We start from the raw sequence: 15,259 nt of genomic DNA on the forward strand, positions 1-15,259 counted from the left end.
CACAACTTGTTCAGCCATTCCCCAACTGATAGGCATCCCCTTGATTTCCAGTTCTTTGCCACCACAAAAAAAGCTGCTATAAATATTTTTGTATATACAAGTCCTCTTCCCACTTCTCCAATCTTTTTGGGATATAACCCTAGAAGTGGTATTGCTGAGTCAAAGGGTATGCATTTATTTATAGCCCTTTGGGCATAGTTCCAGATTGCTCTCCAGAATGGTTGGATCAGTTCACAACTTCACCAACAATGCATTAGTGTTCCCCTTTTTTCCACATCCTCCCCAGCATTTATAATTTTCCTGTTTTGTCATCTTAGCCAATCTGACCAGTGAGATGTGATACCTCAGAGTTGTTTTGATTTGTATTTCTCTAAACAATAGTTATTTAGAGCATTTTTTTCATATGCTTATAGACATCTTTAATTTCATCTTCTGAGAATTGTCTATTCATATCCTTTGACCATTTATCAATTGGGGAGGGGCTTGTATTCTTATACATTTGACTCAATTCTTTGTATATTTTAGAAATGAGGACTCTATCAGAGGCACTGGTTGTAAAAATTCTTTCCTAATTTTTCACTTTCCTCTTAATCTTGGTAACATTGGCTTTATTTGTATAGAAGCTTTGCAATTTAATGTAATCAAAATTATCCATTTTGCATTTTATAATGCTCTCTAACTCTTGTTTCATCAGAAAGACTTATATCCATAGATCTGACAGGTAAACTATCTCTTGCTCTCCCAGATTGCTTATAGTATCAGCCTTTATACCTAGAACATGCACACATTTCGACTTTATTTTGGTGTATGGTGTTAGATATTGGTCTAGGCCCAATTTATGCCATACTATGTTCCAGCTTTCCCAGCAATTTTTGTCAAATAGTGAGTTCTTATCCCCCAAACTGGGGTCTTTGGGTTTATCAAACAGTAGACTACTATAATCATTGGCTGTTGAGTCTCATGTACCCAATCTATTCCATTGATTCACTGCTCTATTTTTCAGCCAAGTAGTTTTGATGATTGCTGCTTTATAATACAGATTAAAATCTGGTATGGCTAGGCCACCTTCCCTAGCATTTCTTTTCTAATTGCCTTGATATCCTGGAACTTTTGTTCTTCCAAATGAATTTTGCTACTATTTTTTCTAGTTCTATGAAGTAATTTTTTGGTAGATTGATTTGTATGGCACCAAATATGTAATTTAATTTAAGTAAAATTGTCATTTTTATTATATTAGCTCAACCCAGCCATGAGCAATTGATGTTTTCCCAATTAGTTAGATTTGACTTTACTTTTGTGAAAAGTGTTTTGTAATTGTGCTCATATAAATCCTGGATTTGTTTTGGCAGGTAGATTCCCAAATATTTTATAATGTCTACAGTAACTTTAAATGGGATTTCTCTTTCTATTTCTTGCTGTTGGATTTCATTAGAGATGTATAGGAATGCAGAGGACTTATGTGGGTTTATTTTATATCCTGCAACTTTGCCAGATTTATTTGTTGTCTCAAGTACTTTTTTACTTGATTCTCTAGGATTCTCTAAGTATATCATCATATCATCTGCAAAGAGTGATACCTTAATCTCTTCTTTGCATAATTTGATTCCTTCAATTTCTTTTTCTTCTCTTATTGCTACTGCTAATGTTTCTAGTACAGGATTGAATAAGAAGGGTGATGGTGGACATCCTTGTTTCACCCCCAATCTTATAGGAAATGCTTCTAGCTTATCCCCATTACATATAATACTTGCTGATGGTTTTAGCTAGATGCTACTTATTTTTTTAAGGAAGACTCCTTTTATTCCTATATTTTCTAGTGTTTTTAATAGGAATGGATGTTGTATTTTGTCAAAAGCCTTTTCTGCATCTGTTGAGATAATCATGGTTTCTGCTAATTTTGTTGTTGATGTGATCAATTATACTGATAGCTTTCCTGATATTGAACCATGCTTGCATTCCTGGAATAAATCCTACTTGACCAAAATGTATTATTCTTGTGATAAGTTGCTGTAGTCTTTTTGCTAATATTTTATTTAGAATTTTTGCTTCTATATTCCTGAGTAAAATTGGTCTATAATTTTCTTTCTCCATTTTGTCTCTTCCTGATTTAGGTATCAGTACCATATTTGTGTCATAAAAAGAATTTGGTAGGACTCCTCTAATTTCACTGAATAGTTTGTTAAATATTGGAGTCAATTGTTCTTTAAATTTTTGGTAAAATTCATTAGTAAATCTGTCTGGCCCTGGAGACTTTTTCCTAGGGAGTTCATTGATGGCTTGTTCAATTTCTTTTTCTGAGATGGGGTTGAGTTGTTTACTTCCTCTTTGGTTAATCTGGGCAATTTATATTTTTGTCGATATTCATCCATTTCAGTAAGATTGTCAAATTTATGTGCATACAATTGAGCAAAATAATTCCTAGTTATTGTTTTAATTTCCTCTTCATTGGAGGTAGATTCACCCTTTTCATTTTTGATACTAATAATTTGGTTTTCTTCTTTCTTTTTTTTCATGTTGACTAAAGGTCTATCATTTTTTCCCCCATAATACCAGCTCTTAGTTTTATTTATTAATTCAATACTTTTCTTAAATTCAATTTTATAAATCTCTCCTTTGGTTTTTATTATTTCTAATTTAGTATTTAATTGGGGATTTCAATTAGTTCTTTATCGAGCTTTTTCAGTTGCATGCCCAATTTATTGCCCTCAATTTTTCCTATGTCACTTATGTGTACATTCAGGGATATAAAACTTCCCCTGAGAACTGCCTTTGCTGCATCCCACAAGTTTTGGTATGTTGTCTCATTATTCTCATTCTCTTGAATGAAGTTACTGATTGTTTTTACAATTTCATGTTTGACCAACTCATTCTTTAGGATTGAGTCACTTAGTTTCCAGTTAATTTTTAATCTATCCTTCCATGGCCCTTTATTACATATAATTTTTATTGCATCATAATCTGAGAAGGATGCATTTAATATTTCTACATTTCTGAACTGAATTGTGAGGTTTTTATGCCCTAGAATCTATATTCTTTTTTTTATCCCCATTCAATTTTCTCCAGAGGTCTACCATACCTCCTTAGCTTCTTTCTTGTTTATTTTGAGCTTAGATTTGTCAAGTTCAGAGAGGGGGAGATTGAAGTCCCCCACTAGTATAGTTTTGTTATCTATTTCTTTCTCTAACTCCATTAACTTCTCCTTTAGGAATATGGATGATGTACTGCTTGGTGCATAAATGTTTAGTAATGATATTCCTTCATTTTTGATGGTGCCTTTTAGTAGGATATAGTTTCCTTCCTTATCTCTTAATTAGATCTATTTTTGCTTTGTCTTTGTCTGAGATAAGGATTGCTACCCCTGCTTTTTTTTTTTTTTTACTTTAGCTGAGGCATGATATATTTTACTCCAGACTTTTACCTTTACCCTGTGTGGATCCCCCTGTTTCAAATGTGTTTCTTGTAAACAGCATATTGTAGGATTAAGGTTTTTAATCCTTTCTGCTAACTGCCTTCATTTTATGGGAGAGTTCATCCCATTCACATTCACAGTTATGATTGCTATCTGCATCTTTCCCTCCATCCTATTTCCTTTCCTGTTTATGTTTTATTTTCCCCCTTCTCCCTTACCCTCTTTTAGAGATTTCCTTTTGACTCTGCTTTCCTCAGTATTACCTCCTTATCACCCCCCCTCCCTTTTTCTACTCTTCTCCCTTACTACTTCTTTCCTCCTTTCTAACCACCTCTCCCCTTTTCATAGCCCTTCCTCCTTCTACTGCCTGTAGGGTATGATAGATTTTTATACTTAATGTAGTATGTTATTTCTTCCTTGAACCAAGATTAATAAGAATAGATCTCATGCAATGAACCTTTCCCTCCCCTCTTTCCCTCTATTATGATAGGTTTTATGCCTCTTCTTGATAGAGTCCTATACTTAACTGATTATGTTATTCCCTCCTTACACCAGAACCAATGAGGGCAAAGCTCACATAATGTTCATCTCCCTCCCTTCTTTCCTTCTACTATAATGTTTTTATGCCTCTTTGTGTGGCATAATTTATCCTTTTCTGCTTCATTGTTTCCTCATCTTCCATTGCCGTCCCTTTGCAGCCCTTAATAAGGTATTTTATCATCATTTTGTGTAATTTATACCCACACCCGCTATTTATCTATGTCCTTTTCAGATGTCACCATAGGTATAGAATTCTCAGTATTAACAGGTATCAGCTTCCCACATAGGGATGTAAACAATTTGCTCTTATTAAATAACAAGTTATGTGTATTTTTCCCCCTATTTACCTTTCTATGTCTCTTTTGAGTCTTGTAATTGGAGGTTGAATTTTCCATTGAGCTCTGGCTTTTTCATCAGGAAGGTCTGGAAGTATGTTATATCACTGAATGAGCATCTTCTTGCCTGGAAGATTATGTTCAGTTTTGCTGGATAGCTGATCCTTGGTTGTAACCTGAGCTCTTTTGCCTTGTGAAATATCACATTCCAGTCCCTCTGTTTTTTCAATGTAGAAGCTGCCATATCCTGTGCAATCCTCTGCTTGCAGTGTTTTCTCCTTTACCTGATAGTTCTGGAATTTGGCTACAACATTTCATGGACTTTTAAATTTGGCATCTCTTTAAGCAGGTGTCTGGTGGGTACTCTAGATTTCTATTTTACCCTCTGGTTCTAGTATCTCAGGGCAGTTTTCCTTGATGAGCTCTTGGAAGATGTTGTCCAGGCTCATTTTTTCATCATGATTTTCTGGTAGACCAATAATTCTCAATTATCTCTCTTGGATCTGTTTTCCAGGTCAGTTATTTTCCCACTGAGATATTTTACCTCTTTTTCTAATTTTTCATTCTTGATGTTTTGTTTGACTGATTCTTGGTGCCTCATAGAGTCATTAGCTTCAATTTGGCTGATTCTGATTTTTAGTGAATTATTTTTCTTGGTTAGTTTTTGAAGCTCCTTTTCTATATATTCAGATTTCATTTTTAGTTTACACATTTTTTCTTTTTAAGGAGCTGTTTTCTTCATTGTAATGTTTTTCTAATTTCGCAATTTTGATTTTAAAATAATTATTCATTTTATCTTCTAATTCTCTAATTTGGTTTGCAAAGTTCTTTTTAAGCTCATCTAAGAATGCTTTCTGTGCTTGTGACCAGTTCATATTCCCTGTTGAGACTTCAGCTGTGGGTGTGGAGTCAATACTGTCTCCTTCTGAATTTGGTTTCTCCCTCTCACAATAATAGGATTCTAGAGTCTTTGAATTTGCAGTCTGTTTTTTACTCATTTTGAGGCAAGGCCTTAGCCACACCATTCCTCTAGGGTTCCCAAGCCTTTACTGTTTAAAATTTTGCTCTGGGGTACTAATTACTGTGTTTTCAGGGTCAGAGGTGGGAATTGGAGCAGCCAGGGTTCACTCTGTCATCCTGGTCCCTGGAAGTTCATATAGGTGTTTTTAAATTTCCAGGCTGTGTGTTGGTAGTCCCTGGAGTAGTTTCTGCCATTGCCACAGGCCCTGCATTTGCCTCTTACCCAGCTCTGTTGTTTCCCAGACCTTCCATGATAGGCCTGGGGATAGCCTCTGTGGTTGGTGGAGCAACTTGCCACCACTTTGATGAGGTCTTGTCTGGACCCCTGTGTGCAGTGTCATCTGGGCCCTCTTTTCTTCTATACTACTTCATTTGGTGATCTTTTCGGTTCCCATGGACTGATTTTTGCTGATGATTCTCAGATCTACCTATCTTGCACTAATCTACTTGCTGACCTTCAATCTAATGTCTCCAAGTGCTTTTCAGATATTTTAACTCAATATATCCAAAATCAAACATATTGCCTTTCCCTCCCCACCTCCTCTTTCCTGTTGCTATAGAGGGCAACACCATTCTCCAGTCTCTAGGTAATATCTTTCAGTATCTCTTACCCTTGCCAAAAATCCCCTATCCAATCTATGATGGAGGCCTGTCCAGTTCACCTTTGTGATCTCTGCAATATGCATCCTGTTCTCTTCTGACCCTCTGGGGTAGGGTCTTATCACCTCACACATGGATTATTGCAACAACCTGCTCATTGATTTGCCTACCTCAAATTTTCTCCACTTCAATTTATCCTCCATTCAGCCACCAAAGTGATTTCTCTAAAATGCAGGCTTGACCCTCTCTCTCTCTCTCTCTCTCTCTCTCTCTGTCTCTGTCTGTCTGTCTGTCTGTCTGTCTGTATCTCTCTCACACACACACACACACATATTTAATAAGCTCCAGTGGTTCTCTATTGCCTCCAGGATCAAGACCTCAGGTGGGTGCTTGAAGCCCTTCCTAACGTATCCTCCTCTTATGTTTCCAATCATTTTATGACCTACTCCAGAACATATATACTTCAAGCCAAGGACATGGGACTCTTGGCTGTTCCATGATCTGGAATACTCCAACTCTTGACTTGAGGTGTTTTCTCTGGCTGTTCACCAGGCCTAGAAGGCTTTCCCTCCACATCTCCACTTGCTGGTTTTCATTAGGAACACTTTTCCTGTGATTAGGTCCCTTGTACTAGCTTGCAGGGCCCAGTCCAATATTTTGGTTGTCCACTGGAAAAAGGTTGTCCAGCTAATTACATCTTGTCAACACATTAATAATTCATTGGCTGAAATTGCATTCTCTGACTATATCCACTGTGGGAGAGGGAGAAGGAAGAGAGGAGTGTGGAGCAAGAGGCAGGAATACTTGAATTGAAGACCATCCATCAGACACTACTTGTGTTACCCTAAGCAAAACACTTAACTTCTCTCTGCCTCAGCTTCCTCAACTATAAAATGAGGATATTACCATCCACCTTCTATGGTTGCTGTGAGAATTAAATCATGTCCGTAAAACACTTAGCAGAGTGCCTGACACAGATTTGTGTTCAACAAAAGCTTCCTCTCTTTCTCCTTCACTCTATCCCTTTCTTCATTTTATTTTCCATTGTTGTTTTGGTATGTACAACTTCATTCTGATCATTCTGATCTCTTTCACTTGTTCTCCACTTCAACTTGGCAGATGTCGATGATGGGAAACCAAACCACAGTGACAGAGTTCTTCCTCCTAGGATTGACAAATGACCCTGAGACCCAAGTTATTCTTTTTGTTTTTCTGTTACTGACATACCTTTTAAGTGTCACTGGAAATGTGACCATCATTATTCTCACTGTGCTGGATTCCCAGCTCTAGACTCCCATGTATTTCTTCCTCTGGAACTTCTCCTTCTTGGAAATTTCCTTTACAACTGTCTTTGTTCCCAAAATGCTAGTGAACATAGGAACTGGGAACAAGACCATTTCTTTAGGTGGATGCTTTACTCAATTTTTTTTGCCATCTTACTGGGAGCAACTGAGTTTTATCTTTTGGCTGCCATGTCCTATGACTGCTATGTGGCCATCTGTAAGCCTTTGCATTATACAATGGTGATGAACAAGAGGCTTTGCCTCCAACTTGTCCTCAGCTCCTGGTTGTCTGGCTTCTTGGTTGTTTTTGGGCCACATATCATGACCACAATGTTGCCATTCTATGCATCCAACATCATTAACCATTACTGTTGTGACTATACTATATTGCTCCAGTTGGTTTGTGCAGACACACACTTCATAAAGATGATTGAGTTTGTCTTGGCTGTGGTGACTCTTCTCTTTACATTAGTCTTAGTAATTATCTCCTATCATGTATTATGGGGACAATTATGAAAATCCATTCTGATCAGAAAAGGAAAAAAGCCTTTTCCACCTGCTCTTCCCACATGATTGTTGTCTCTCTCTCTCTTATGGCAGTTGTATCTTCATGTATGTGAACCCTTCTATGAAAGAAGCAGCAACATTTAATAAGGGAGTAGCTGTGATGAATACCTCAGTTGCCCCCCTTTTGAACCCTTTCATTTATATGCTAAGGAACCAGAAAGTAAAACAGGCATTCAAGAATTTGCTCAGAAGGATAAAGTTTTTCTCAATAAAGTGAAAATAATTGGGAGTGCTTTAGTAAAAGAAACTGTGTGACCAGCTTGCCAGAGTGTGTGGAGGCTTCAGAGAGAGCACCCAACTAATACCTTCAGGAGCTAAGAAAACCCCAGTGTTTGGGATGAAGGTCCCCTGTCTGGTGGCAGAATCCTACTGTGGCAAAAAGGCCAAAAGTCAAGTAATTGAGTGGCAATATGAGTAGGCAAAGGAAGCAAGACAAGCAGAGCAATCCAACTTTACACTGCTATTTTGGGGACAAAAAGGATCACAGCATGGAACAGGAGGAAAACAGTGAAGTTAGAACTACTGCACCAAAAGCTTCCAAGAAAAATACGAACTGGTTACAGGCCATAGAGGACCTTAAGAAGGATTTTGAAAACCAAATGAGAGAAGTAGAGGGAAAATGAGAATGATGCAAAAAAATTATGAAATGAGAGTCAACAACCTGACTAAAGAAAATAACACCTTAAAAAATGGACTAACTCAAATGGCAAAAGAGGCTCAGAAAGACAATAAGGGGAAGAATGCCTTAAAAAGCCAAATTTGCCAGATGGAAGAAGAATCTCAAAAGCTCACTGAAGAGAATTGTTCCTTCAGAATTAGACTGGAGCATAGTGACTTTATGAGAAATCAAGCTTTGAACATGATTTTCCAGAAGGCAAAAGAACTAGAATTACAACTAAGAATCACCTACCCAGCAAAATTGAATATAATCCTTCAAGGGGAAAAATGTACATTCAAAGAGACAGAGGGCTTTCAAACTTTTTTTAAGGAATCAGGGTTAAGTAATTTGCTCAAGGTTACACGGCCAGTTATTTCTGGGTGTGGTGCTAAGTATCTGAGCCCAGATTTGATCCCCAGGTCATCCCGACACTGGAGCCGGTGCTCTTACTTGCTGAGCCACCTGGCCGCCCTTCAAACATTCTTGATGTTTGAAGATAAACATTCAGAACTGAATAGAAAATTAAACTTTCATATATAAGACTCAAGAGAAGCATTAAAAGGTAAACAGGAAAGGGGAATCATAAGGGATTAGATAAGTTTAAACTGTTTTCAATCCTCCATGGGAAGATGATATTTTTAATTCATAAAAACTTTCTCATAATTAGTGTAGCTAAAAGGAACATATATAAACAAAAGGCACAGGTGTGAGTTGAATATGAAGGGATTATATCTTAAAAATAAAATTAAGGGGTGAGAGAGGAATGTACTGAGACAAGGAGAAATGGAGAGGGAGAATGGGGTAAATTATCTCGCATAAAAGAAGTAAGAAAAAGCTTTTACAGTGGAGAGGAAGGGGGGGAGGTGAGATGGAGAGAATGAACCTTTCTCCCATCAGAATTGCCTAAAAGAGGGAATGATTCGTACACTCAATCATGTATAGAAATCTATCTTACTCTACACAAAAGTAGGAGGGGAAGGGGTGTGTGTGTGTGACAGAAGTAAGGACAGATTAGGGGAGGGGGTAGTCAGAAGCAAAACACTTTTGAAAAAAGACAGGGTGAGAGGGGAGGGAGAATAGAATAAATGGGGCATTAGGATGGAGAGAAATACAGCTAGCAATAGTAACTGTGAAAAAAATTTGAAGGAAGTTTCTCTATTTCTCAAACATGGAGAAATGAGTCAAATGTGTAAAATTAAGAGCTATTCTACAATTGATAAATGATCAAAAGATACAATCAGTTTTCAGATGAAGCAATCAAAGCTATCTATACCTATATTTAAAAATGCTCTATTGATTGAAGAAATGCAAATTAAAATAATTCTGAGGTACTATTTCATACCTGTTAGATTGACTAATAGGACAGAAAAGTAAATTAACAAAATGAGACATTAATGTATTGTTGGTAGAGTTGTGAACTGATTCAACCATTCTGCAGAGCAATTTAGAATTATGTCCAAAGGGCTATAAAATCACACATAGCTTTTGACATAGTCTTACTACTGCTAGGTCTGTATCCCAAAAGAACTAAAAAAAAAATGAAAAGGACCTATATGTACAAAAATATTTATAGCAGCTCTTTTCTCGTGGCAAAGAATTAGAAATTGAGGGTATGCCCATCAATTTTGGAATGGCTTAACAAGTTGTGGTATATAATTATGATGGAATACTATTGTACTATAAGAAATTATGAGCAGGATGCTCTCAGAAAAACCTGGAAAGACTAGCATGAGCTCACACAAAGTGAATGTACTGTGTACAAGGTACAGCAGTGTTTTAAGATGATAAATTATGAATGACTTAGTTATTCTTAGAAATACAATACTCCAGGGGGCGGCTAGATGGTGCAGTGAATAGAGCACCAGCCCTGGAGTCAGGAGGACCTGAGCTCAAATCCGGCCTGACACTTAACACTAGCCATGTGACCTTGGGCAAGTCACTTAACCCCAATTGCCCTATCTTCTCCTCTCCAAAAAAGCAACCCCCCCAAAACCTCAAAATATAACTTTTATAGTAATGTTTTGCATGTCTATGCACCTATAACTTATATTGAATGGCTTTCCTTCTCAATCAGGTGGGAGGGGAGGTAGGAAGGGAGAGAATTCAGAGTTCAAAGTTTTAAAAATGAACATTAAAATTTTCTTCTACATGTAACTGGGGAAAATAAAATATTAAATAAACTAAAAAAACCTTTGAATTGAAAAGAGGGAGATATTGAGGCACACCGTGTGTGTGTGTGTGTGTATGTGTAGCATATTACCAAATTTAAAGAACTGAGGGGGAGAATAAACACAAAAGATATCAATGGAGATGTGTGACTACAAAGGGGAGTGAGGCTCTCATGTAGGAATTGTGACAGATGACCAGTGGACAGCCTATGGGATTCAGTGCCACCCACATGACATTAAGTCATGAAAGGAAGGCTACCAGCACACTTGGGTAGACCTCTATGAAAGGTTTATGGGAGGACAAGTAGAAAAGTCACGTAGACAACAAAGCTTGGAGAGGCTGTGTGATCCCTTTGGAGGGATTAACCATATGGACACCACAGATGCATGGTTATACTGAAGTTTCTTCTCTCTCCCCACTTTTGCTATTTCCTTCTTGCTCAATACCAGGGGAATCTTGCTTTTCTGATTTACTGGAGAAAAGACTTAAGGAATAAAAATGACCAAAATAGTATCATACATGTCTATAAGTGTGAAGCACAGATCTCACCCTCACTGTCCAAGGCCCTGTGTGGGCAGCTGGTCAAACACAACAGGAGACATACAGTGAGAGGGAGTGCATGGAGAATCCAGAGACAGGAAGGAGTTACTCCAGGGAAGGGCTCAGCAGTGCTAGCTTCCTGGTACAGGCAGGTGGCTTCCATGTTTGGGAGAGATGCTTGGAGGAGAAGGACCAGTTCCAGGGGACACACAGCCTCAGAGATCACATGGAGACTATCATAAGACAGTGGTGAGTCACTTACAGGGCCCTTATCCCATAAATACCACCACTTCTTTCCCCTCATAGTCCAAGATTTTACTTAGCTTCAAAATCTATTGAGAAAAGGCGGTTGTTATTAAAAACCAAGCCTTACCTGGGTAAAGGAAGTTACCCGTTAATTGTTGTTCTTGGCATCCTGGGAGATTTGACAGAACTATTCACACAAATCCCTTGTGAATCCATGATCCATAAAAGGGAAGAAAGCAGAGCATCTGAGCAAAGTGGAATAAGAAGCTCCTTCTGTGCTTCCAGGGATGTGTGGGCTCTCAGAGCAGGGACATAAGATATCTCAAAGAGCTGCCTTTGTGAAATTAGGTTCTCCAAAGCCCTTTGAGGCCTGGGATCTGGTCTGCTCAGCTCCTTTTTTAAAGTCAAGATGATGAAGAGTTGCAGTCAGAGCCAGAGGACCTTCTCACCCCTGTACCAGAATCATAGCCCCAGCCAAATCCAGACATCACCTCCTCCCTTGGAGAGAATATGAGGGTCTCAGGGCCATCCCACCAGTCTCTCACCTTTCTGACTCCTAAGGTGAACAGTGAGGTCAACCCCAAGGAAGATTAGCCCTAACACAAGGCCCCCGACTCCACTCACCATCTTTCCCTGGGCAGATGTATACTGTGCTTAGGAGAAGACACACCAAGAATCACAATTTCCCCTCTAGGAACCATCCTAATGTGGTGAGCAGACAAGTCTGAGAGCCTGAGAAGTTGGTTAAAGAGAAGAAGGAAGAGAAACCTAGTTCCTCTATCTCAGTGGAAAGGAACATATAAGCTGATTACAGAGTCCCCAAAGCAGGCTAGTTTCTAGGGCTGGGGCCACTGAGGATGCCAAGATCCTAGATCCCCATAGTCCTCAGCTCAGTACTACAAGCAAGAGGTTGCACTGGGGGAAAGCAGATGATATTGTAGAGGAAGATAATGGGCAACAGGAGACCAGAATTAGAAGCTGCCATGCCCTGAGGAATACTGGGTCTGAAGGATCAGGAGCTGCTTCTCACCCTATGACAGAATTCTGAAGGCTGGAGTGTTCCACTTGGCAGGTGTAGACTTGTCCATGCTTGGGAATCATTTCCATCACCACCAGGATCTTGTAGGTCCAGTGTCCATTGCTGATTGGTTCTGTGGACACAACCCCAGCTGTCTCCTCCTGACCATTCAAGAACCACTTGACCTCAATGTCCCTAGGACAGAAACCAGTAACAAAACATACAAGCTGGCTTGGCTATGCTAGGGGAACCATATTTGATGGATACAGAATCACTTCAGGCTCAACTAGAAGAAAAAAGAAAGATCCTGAGTGAGAGAGCCAGAGCAAATCTTCCTCATCCAGGCCCCACCTCTGTCCCCTCATCCAAAATCAGACTCAGAAATCCCTTTTTCCTCAAGGTCAAGGTGTGGGCAAGGTTTTCATTCAACTAGATATTTTAGACAGCAAGAAGTAGCCCCATGAGTCCTTGGACTCATCTGCATTCACGGAAATGGATCAAAATTATGAGCAGGTGGATTTTCTGATTACAAAAGTTTCTCAGCTTTACAACAGGTTCCTTCCCAGAGCCTCTCCCCTGTCAATCCACTGAAGAAATCTCTGGGTAGAAGGGTGTCTTTGGAAGCCAGATGGCCCTGGGATAGGCAGAGGTATGACCAGGTCCCTGTGAATTAGACAAGCTCAAAATAAAACCCTCATTTCTTCCCCCTCCTTTCCCTCCCTTTCCTTCTCCCATTTGCCCTCACTCTGCCTTCCCCTTTCTTCACATTCCATTCATTGCTCCCTTCACACTCCCTTCTCTCTTCCCTCCTCAACTGATCTCCTGTCCTTTCTTCATCTCATCCTCCTTTCCTTCCTTCCCCTCCCATTTCTGTCTTCATCCCTTTCCCTTTCTTCTCCATTCCTTTCCTTTCTTCATCTCCCCTCTTCCCTTTCCCCTTCCCTCCTGTCGCTCCCACTCCCCACTCCTCTGCTTCCAGGAGGACTCCAACAACCTATAACTGTCTCTGCACCAAGCCACCTGGGTGCTCGCTTCCTCCTGGATCTCCAACAGGCTGTTCATTTGCCTCCCAATGGGCTACCCCAGTTCGATCAAGGCCACAAACTCCCCCACGTCCCTGTTGAAGCAAGGGATCTCCTGGTGGTTGTAAATGGGTCTCCCCATAAATCGCATATGCTCAGTCCCATTGACAAAGTGACACTCAGCCTACATTTGCTCCAGAAAGTGCTCTGCAGGGACCTAGAGGCATGTGAGCTCTGTCTGGCATTGAAGCTACCCCCAAACCCTGACTAGGTATCCAGGTCAAAAGTGGCAATATGTGCTAATCTCTTCTAAGAATCAGGCTGATCTCTGTGGGCATGCCTAACTCTACCATTTTGAGCCACCCATCCTTCCCCTAGCCCCAGTGAGGTGACAAATTAGGAGACTAGAAGGTCTTCCCAGGCTAGTATTTCTTTCTTTGCACCCACAGCCGCCTTTCAACATGTCCATTCCTTGCTCCACCTCCGGAGTGAGTCTACACCTAAGCAACCCAGCACAAACATTGCAAGGAAATTATACCCAATGTCCAGCCTAAGTGCTCTTCCCTGATCTCTGAACCCACTTTACTCAGTATGTCTCCAAAGAATCTGTGTTCCCACAGCAATGGGGCTCTTCTTTCTAGTCTTCTTTCTATTTTCTTCTTGGTTCAGATCCTGGACTATTGCAATTGCCTCCTAATGGGTCTCCCCAACCCCTATATGTCTGTCTTTATTTCAACACTTTCTCCACCCAGTGGCCAAAACAATTTTCCTTTAGTGCAGGCCTGCAGTGCTACTCCCTTGTTCAATAAACTCTAGTGTCTCCCCATTACCTCTAGGATAAAATATAAAATTTTACTCTGCTTGGCTTGTCAAGGCCTTCCCAAGGAGGCCTCCACCTACCTTTTCAAGTCTCATTATGTTCCTGCACTCTTCAAGTCCAGTCAAATTCCAGGGCCTTCTTATTGCTCCTCCCACCCAATTCTCCATCATTTCTTATTTCCGTGCCTTTGGACTGGCTGTCTCCCAGGTCTGGAATGCATTCTTTCGTCATTACTGACTCCTAGAATCCTTTTGTTCCAGACTCAACTTACATTCCTCCTTCTACACGAAGCATTTCCTGCTAGTACCCTCCCTCCAAAAACTGCCCTACATTTTCACTGAATATGTATGTGTGTGTGTATGTATGTACATATAATTTGTGTGAGTATATATATATATATATACATACATATATATGTTAGTTTGTATATATCCTTTCCCTTGATGGAAAGTGAGTGTCTTGAGAGCAAGAACTCTGACTTTTGTTTGTTTGCTTTGTTTTTTTTTCCTCTGTATTCCCAGTGCATGTCACACAATAGTGCTTCTTAATTGATCATCTTCTTGCTACCTTTTGTGCTCATCCTCTCAGACATGGCATTCCCTCTCTCTCATCTCTACTCAGCACAACACTACCTGTCTTTCCAGGCTCAGCTCAAATGTCACCACCTCCAGTAAACCTTCCATAATCACTCCAGCCAGAAGAATCATAGTTATATGGTCTCTCTGCACTCTAATCCAAACCAGGTACATCGTTCAAGATGATTGTCCTAAAGGAAAGGTATGAGCATATCAGTCTCTTTCACCACTACTCTGCCAGCTCAGTGACCTCTGGTTGTCCTTGTTGGCTCTAGAAACAAATCTTCCCTCCTCTCTTGGGCACTTCAAGTGCTTTACTCCCAGACTCCAGTCTCCCTTTCCAGACTCCTTTTCATAGACTGTACAGCAGAGGTGGCAAATATAGCCCACAGGTCTCATGTGACAGACACCACTCCTGTGTGACCCAAGATTAACCCAGATTAAAATGTAATTGAGG

At 39.9% G+C, this 15,259-nt stretch overlaps 2 pseudogenes; one reads left to right on the forward strand and one right to left on the reverse strand.

Moving 5' to 3' along the window:
• Window positions 1–7,023: 7,023 nt before the first annotated feature.
• Window positions 7,024–7,971, forward strand: LOC138144499 (olfactory receptor 2AP1-like; annotated as a pseudogene).
• A 3,465-nt stretch (window positions 7,972–11,436) lies between these two features.
• On the reverse strand, window positions 11,437–14,976 carry LOC138144605 (H-2 class II histocompatibility antigen, E-S beta chain-like; annotated as a pseudogene).
• Between the last annotated feature and the right edge of the window lie 283 nt (window positions 14,977–15,259).

Source organism: Petaurus breviceps, unplaced genomic scaffold, assembly GCF_028583685.1.
Source record: "Petaurus breviceps papuanus isolate PSGF00001 unplaced genomic scaffold, PetGlider_PUasm1.0 90701, whole genome shotgun sequence".
NCBI classification, from domain to species: Eukaryota; Metazoa; Chordata; class Mammalia; order Diprotodontia; family Petauridae; genus Petaurus; species Petaurus breviceps.